The sequence below is a fragment of the Eubalaena glacialis genome, chromosome 9, assembly GCF_028564815.1.
Source record: "Eubalaena glacialis isolate mEubGla1 chromosome 9, mEubGla1.1.hap2.+ XY, whole genome shotgun sequence".
NCBI classification, from domain to species: Eukaryota; Metazoa; Chordata; class Mammalia; order Artiodactyla; family Balaenidae; genus Eubalaena; species Eubalaena glacialis.
This window is the reverse complement of record NC_083724.1, coordinates 53,453,551-53,462,073: the sequence shown is the minus strand read 5'-3', so window position 1 is coordinate 53,462,073 and position 8,523 is coordinate 53,453,551.

Here is an 8,523-nt window from a genome sequence, read left to right as displayed (position 1 = left end):
TGTTTACAACATATGAAATATGTTGTAAATGTAATGTAAACATATGTTTACAACAATATGAAATTAATTTCATGTTTACCACATAGTGATTCAATATTTGTATAGACTATACTCTATTTAAAGTGATTACAAAATAAAGTTATAGCACGTTTTCCTGTGCCATACAATATATCCTTGATACTTACCTATTTTATACATAGTAGTGTGCACCTCTTAATCCCATACACCAATTTTGTCCCCTCCCCTGTCCCCTTTCCCTACTGGTAACCACTAATTTGCTCTCTGTATCTGTGAGTCTTTTTCTGTTTTGTTATATATATTCATTTATTTTTCAGATTCCATATATAAGTGATAACATAGAGTATCTGTTTTTCTCTGACTTATTTCACTAAGCATAATACTCTCTAGGTCCATCCAAGTTGTTGCAAATGGCAGAATATCATTCTTTCTTATGAATGAGTAATATTCCATTGTATATATACCAAATCTTTAAAAAAATTTTTTGATTTTTAATTGAAGCATAGTTGATTTACATTGTTGTGTTAGTTTCTGGTATACAGAAAAGTGATTCAGTACTTTTTCATATTATTTTCCATTACAGGGTTTATATCAGGGTATTGAATATAGTTCCCTGTGCTATACAGTAGGACTTTGTTGTTTATCTATTTTATGTATAGTAGTTTGTATCTGTTTTAATCCCAAATTCCTAATTTATCCCTCCCCCACCACATTTTCCCTTTGGTAACCATAAGTTTGTTTTCTCTGTCTATGAGTCTGTTTCTGTTTTGTAAATAAGTTCATTTGTATCATTTTTTTAGATTCCACATATAGGTGATATCATATGATATTTGTCTTTCTCTGTCTGGCTTACTTCACTTAGTATGATAATCTCTAGGTCCATCCATGTTGCTGCAAAGGCATTATTTCATTCTTTTTTATGGCTGAGTAGTATTCCCTTGCATATATATACCACATCTTCTTTATCCATTCATCTGTCAATGGACATTTAGGTTGCTTCCATGTCTTGGCTATTGTAAATAGTGCTGCTATGAACACTGGGGTGCATGTATCTTTCTGAATTAGAGTTTTCTTCAGATATACGCCCAGGAGTGGGATTGCTGGATCATATGGCCACATCTTCTTAATCCATTCATCTGCTGATGGTCACTTAGGTTGCTTCCATATCTTGGCTACTGTACATAATGCTGTGATGAACACTGGATGGATATAACTTTTTGCATTAGTGTTTTCATTTTCTTCAGATATATATCCAGGAGTGGAATTGCTGGGTCATATGGTAGTTCTATTTTTAGTTTTTTAAGGCATCTCCATACTGTTGTCCATAGTTGCTGCACCAATTTACATTCCCAACAGTGTACAAGTGTCCCCTTTTCTCTGCATCCTCACTAACATTTGTTATTTGTGCTCTTTTTGATGACAGTCCTTCTGACAGGTGTGAGGTGATATCTCACTGTGGTTTTGATTTGCATTTCTGTGATGATTAATGATGTTGAGCATCTTTTCATATGCCTGCTGGCCATTTACGTGGCTTTGGAAAAGTGTCTATTCAGGTTTTCTGTCCATTTTTCAATCGTGTTGATTTTTCAATATTGAGTTGTATATATTTTGGATATTAACCCCTTAGCAGTCATATTATTTTCAAATACTTGCTCCCACTCAGTAGGATACCTTTTCATTTTGTCCATGGTGTCCTTTGCTGTGCAAAAGCTTTTAAGTTTAATTAGGTCCCATTTGTTTATTTCTGGGAACACAGAGCACTTACTATTTTATCCAAGGCACAGTGCTAGGGGCTATGAGATACAAAGAGACATCACAGAATAAGATAGAGTAGAATTCAATTAAACAATCTAGTGAACATAAAGAAAGACAATTAAGTGCTAGACAAGATCTGCTAAAATAAATGTCATGTGAGTAGATAAACCTAAGGAACATAAACACTGCCGATGGGGTATTTAAGTTATTTAACTTTGTACAATTTTTGAACAGTATTAGGATTATTAAACAGTTGTAAAATAGTACAGAGTTTCCATATACACTTCTCCCAGCATCCTCTAACGTTAACATATTGTATAATATTTGTCAAAACTAAGAAATTGACATGGGTATTGGCTATTAACTAAATTACATACTTTATTCAGATTTCATCAGTTTCTCTGTTATTGTCTTTGTTCTCTTCCACTATCTAATCTGGGATACTGCATTTTCTTAAAATGTGCTTAATTTTGATATTGTTCATGAAAATAATGATTACTTTTCCAAGTCTGACTGTTTTGTAGTGGGCAGAGGGAATAATAAAATGGGTGCCACCTGCTAGGATATTTTGCTGGATCACAGAAATCTCGATCAAAATGGAACTCATGTATCATTCTACCAGTCAGCTAAAGAAGCTGATTTTGAACATGGATGATATAAAACCATGAAATTTTCACCTTCAACCTTGTCATGAGAAGTGAATGGCCTTGGCACTCATGCTGAAAATCAGTTTATTATAGATGTATTGATTTATTTCTAGACTCTCAGTTCTATTCCATTGATCTAAACATCTATTCTCATGCCAGTGCCATACTGTTTTGATTATAGTAGGTTTAGAGTAAGTTATTCAATCAGGAAGTGTTAGTCCTCCAACTTTATTCTTATTTTTCTGCATTGTTTTAACTATTCAGGCCCCTTGCAACCCCATTTTACTTTTATTTATTTATTTATTTAAATTAATTAATTTATTTATTTTTGACTGCCTTGGGTCTTAGTTGCTTCACATGCGGGCTTTCTCTAGTTGCAGCTAGCGGGGGCTACTCTTCATTGAGGTGTGCAGGCTTCTCACTGCGATGGCTTCTCTTGTTGTGGAGCATGGGCTCTAGGCATGCAGGCTTCAGTAGTTGTGGCACACGGGCTTAGGTGCTCCACGGTATGTGGGACCTTCCCAGACCAGGGCTCAAACCCACGTCCCCTGCATTGGCAGGTGAATTCTTAGCCACTGTGCCACCAGGGAAGTCCTCATTTTACTTTTAGATCCAAATTGTTCATTACTGCATAAAAGGCTGTTGGAATTTTGATAGAGATTGCACTGAATTTGTAGATTGCTTTGGGGAGTATTTCCATCTCAACAATATTAGTATCAATCATTAATATAAACATTGAATTATTAATATTAATCAAATCCACAACACAGAGGTCTTTCCATTCATTTAGGCCTTCCTTTTTATAAATTTTTTTTTATTTTTCAATGTACAAGTCTTGTACCTCCTTGGTTAAATTTATTCCTAATGTTTTATTCTTTTTGATGATAAATATATATGATTGTGTATATTGATCTTATATGCTGCAACTTTGCTGAACTTGTTTATCATCTCTAATAACATTTTATGAATTCTTTAGGGTTTTCTTTATATAAAATCATATTATCCGTGACTAGAGATAGTTTACTTCTTCCTTTTCAGTCTAAGTGTCTTTTATTTCATTTCTTTGCCTAATTACCCTGGTTAGATCTTGCAGTGGAATACTGAACAGAAGTAGTAAGAGTGGACATCCAAATCTTGTCCTTGATATTAGGGAGAAAGCTTTCAATCTTTCATTAAATATGATGCTAGCTATGTGTTTTCATAAATGCCCTTTATCAGGTTGAGGAAGTTCCTGTCTATTCCCAGTTTGTTGAGTGTTTTTATCATAAAAAGTTATTGCACTTTGGCAAACACTTTTTCTGCATCAACTGAGATGATGATGAAGGGGTTTTTTTTCTTTATTCTATTAATATGGTATATTATATTGATTGATTTTCATATATTTAAGCATCCTTGAATTCCTGGGATAAATCCTATCTAGTCATGGTGGATATCTTTTTAATATGTTACTGGATTCCACTTGCTAGCATTTTGTTGAGAATTTTTGCATTTGTGTTCATTATGGATATTGGTCTTTAGTTTTTATATTTTGTGATTTTTTTTTCCTGGTTTTGGTATCAAGATAATGCTGGCCTCATAGGATGAGTTAGTAAGTATTCCCTTCTCTTCTATTTTGGAGGAGTTTGGGAATGATATATGTTAATTATTCTTAAAATATTTTTAGAATTCACCAGTGGAGCCAACTGAACTTAGGCTCTTTTTTGTGAGAAGTTTTTTGGTCACTGATTCAATCTTTTTACTTGTTATAAGTCTGTTCAGATTTTTTGTTTCTTCTTGAGTCAGTTTTGACATTTTGTGTGTCTAGGTTATCTAACTTGTTGGCATATGATTATTAATAGTATTTTCTCATAATACTTTTTATTTTTGAAAGAGAGTAGTAATGACCCCACTGGGTCTTCTCTAAAAATTTGTTGAAGAGCTACAAACCAAAAATTTTTGAAACTGACCGTTATATTTATCCATATGGTTACTTTACCAGTGTTTTAGTTTCTTTGTTTGAATCTGAGTTACTGACTAGTGTCTTTTCATATCAGCCCAAAGCACTCTCATTAGCATTTCTTGTAGGACAGGTCTACTAGTGATGAACTTTCAGTTTCTTTTTATCTGGGAATATTTTAATTTCTCCTTTATTTTTGAATCATAGTTTTGCCAGATATAGACTTGTTGACCAATACTGTTTTTCTCTTTGAATATGTCATACCCCTGCCTTCTGGCCTCCACAGTTTCTGGTAAGAAATCAGCCATTAATCTTACTGAGTATCCGTTGTACATGAGTCACTTCTCTCTTGATGTTTTTGAGATTCTCTCTTTGTCTTTGGACTTTGGCAGTTTGATTACAATGTGGGTTGGTGTGAATGTCTTTGTATTAGCCTACCCGGAATTTGTTGAGCTTCTTGCATGTATAGATTTATGTTTGATCAAATTTGGGAAGTTTACCCAATTATTTTTCAAATACACCTTTTTTTTCCCCTTCTCTCTCACTTCTCCTTCAGGGATTCCCATAATGCTTATCTAGGCATGACTGATGGTGTCCCACAGGTGTCCTAGGCATTGTCCATTTATATTTCATTCCTTTTTTCTTTTTGCTACTCAGACTGGGTAATTTTAGTTGTCCTATCTTCAAATTCACTGATTCTTCCTTCTGACTACTCAGTCTGCTACGTAATACATTTAATAAAATTTTCATTTCAGCTATTGTATTTTCAACTTCAGAATTTATATTTCGTTCTGTTTTTCTAATTTCTATCTCTTTATTGATATTCTCTGTTTGGTGAGACATTGCTTTCATGGTTTCCTTTAGCCTTTTAAGAATATTTAAAATAATCAATTGAAAATTTTTGTTTAGTAAGTTCGATGTCTGGGCCTCTTTAGGGTATTTTCCATTAATTATCTTGTGAATGGACTATTTTTTTTTATTTCTTTGCATGCATGCCTTGTGATTTTTTGGTGAAAGCTGGACATTTTGAATATTATAATGAGGCAACTCTGGAAATAAGGTGCTTCTCCCCAGGATTTATTGTTATTGCTTGTTGCAGATGTTGTTTGTTAGATTAATGAGTTTTCTGAATTAATGTTGTAAAGTTTTCATTCTTTGTGATTTGTGGCTACTGATGCTTCTGTTCCATTAGCTTAGTGGTCAGCTAGTGATGCAACCAAGGTTTCTTCAAATACATGGAACACACAGACACACATGTGCACACACACACACACACACACACACACACACACACACACACCACCCAGTCTTTGCAGACAGGCTCTGTATGTGTGTTGGGGTATGCCTTCAACACCCAGACAAGCAGCTCACAAGTCTGATTTAGCCTTCACATCCTACTTGCACAGAGTCTAAAGTTCAGCCAAAGATAAGGGTTTAGGTCTTTCTCAAGTCTTTTTCGAATGTGCATCTAGACTTGGGTATATACGTGGCCTACTAGGTTCTTAGGAATATGTAGAAGCTTTTTAAAGCTTTATTCTCCAAAGCCTCTCATTCTCCAGCCTTTCTTCCCAAGATTTTTAGTTAGTCTGTTATTTGCTCCACTGTTATCCCTTGCCCCAGGTGACAGTGACTAATACATTTGTCTTAAAATGTTTTTAACAAAGTCTCACCTGCTTCCTTTAGCCAATTTTTTTTTATGGCAGGTCTGCAGAGGACAAATTATCTTTGTTTTCCTTCATGTGAGAATGTCTTGATTTTTTCCTTCACTCTTGAAGGATATTTTCACTGGGTATAGGATTCTCGGTTAATATTACTTTTCTTTTAGCATTTGAAAAACATTGTGCTACTTCCTTCTGGCATTCATGGTATCTCCGGAGAAGTCCACTGTCATATTAATTGTTTTTCTTCTATAGATAAGGTATTGTTTTCCTCTGGCTGCTTTAAATTTTTTTCTATATTTAGTTTTCAGAAGGTTAATTATGTGTCTTGGTATGGATTTCTTTGGATTCTGTTAGAGGTTCACTTCTTGAATCTAGGTTTATGTCTCTTGCCAAATTTGCAAAGTTTTCAGCCATTTTTTCTTCAAATACTTCTCATGCTTATAATCTTTCTCTTCTCCTTCCAGAACTGATGATACGAATTTTAGATCTTTTGCTATAGTCCCACAGGTCTTAAGGCTGTGTTCATTTTTTTTTTTTTTCCCAGCTTATTTTCTCTCTTTTTCATACTGGGTAATTTCTACTGTTCTACCTTCCAGTTCACTGATTCTTTCCTCTGTCCCTTCCAGTCTGCTATTGAACCTATCCATTGAGTATTTTTTTATTTCTGCTATTATAATTGTCAGTTCTAAAATTTTCATTTGTTTCTCCTTAATATCACCTGTTTTTTTTGCTGAGGTTTTCTATTTTTTCGTTTACTTCAAGCATGTTTCTAATTGCTCACTGAAGCATTTTTTTTTCTTTTTTTTTTTCCACTGAAGCATTTTTATCATAGCTGCTTTAAACTATTTTTCAGATAATTCTAAAATTTCTGCCATCTTGGTGTTGACATCTACTGATTGTCTTCTATCAATCAGATTAAGATAATTCAAGTTGAAATTAAAAGCAAGGAAAGAAGATATTATCATGCTAATATTAATCAAAGAAAAGTAAGAGTGGCTATTTTAACATCAAAGCAAAGAAAATTACCAGAGACAGAGGAGTTTATACAATGATAGAAGAGTTACTCAATAATTCTCAATGTGTATGAAAATATGTGAAGCAAAACTTAGTGAATTTAAAGGAGAAATAGACAAATCCACATTTATTTTGGGGGGCACCAACACCCCTCTCTTAAAACTTGCCTAGACAGAAAATCAGCAGTGATGTAGAACTCAACAACACCATCAACCAAAAGGATATAATTGACATTTAAATAACACTCCATATAATAACAGCAAAATATACCTTTTCAAGTGCCCACAGAACACATACCAAGATAGACCATATGCAGGGCCATAAAACAAAAAATTTTAAAGAACTGAAATCATATAAAATGTGTTCTCTGCCTATAATGGAATCTACATGAAATCAATAATAGATAAGAGGAAAATCTCCAAATATTCAAAAACAAAACCACATACTTCTAAAGAATTCAAGAGTCATGAGGAAATCTCAAGGGAAATATTTTAAAAATACATTGGACTGAGTGAAAATAAAAATACAGCATATTAAAATTTGGGGGACACAGCTAAAGTAATATAGAGAGGGAAATTTATTGCACTAAATGTATACATTAGAAAAAAGGAAAAGTCTCAAGTCAATAATCTAAGCTCCCACCTCAAGAACCTAGAAAAAGAACAGAAAAAAAATTCAAAGCAAGCAAAAGAAACCAAATGGCAAAGATGAGAGGAGAAGTCAATGAAATTGAAGACAGAAAAGGAACAGAGAAAAATCAATAGGACAAAGGGTTGGTTCAACAAAATTGGCATTCTAGCAAGACTAACAATAGAAAAAAGATAAAACATAAATTACTAATATCTGGAAGGAAACAGGATATCACTACAGACTCTGCATACATCAAAAGGATAATAGGTAACACTGTGAACAAACTCCAACATACACATACAACAATCTGAACTCTACACATAAATTTGACAATGTAGGTGAAATGGACTGCTTCCTCAAAAAACACAAACTACCACATCTTACTCAATATGAAACATTACATTTGAATAATCCTAAAACTATAAAGGAAATTAAACTTATAATTTAAAACCTCCCTCAATTATATAAAGAATTCTCTACAAATCAAAAAGAACTTAAAAAATCCAGTAGAAAAATGGACTAAAGACATGAATAGGCATGAAGCGACTTAGAGAAGAGGAAACTCATAGGGCCAATAAACTCATGAAAACATGTTCAACCTCATTAGTGATCAAGAAAATGCCAATGAAGGCCACAATGAGATATTATTTTATACTCATTTGATAGGAAAAGATTAAGTCTTTTAAGGAGTATATAAGCAACAAAGTTTGTCATCACTTGTCAAAGCTATCTTTGAACAATGCTTATAATAACCCCACCTTCATGACAAGTCACCAGCCTTCAAGGAACTATCACCCTGTTCCTTGCCCTTGCTTGGGTTGGTACTGGCCCTAAACAGTGTAGGTGTAGAATTTCTTGCTTC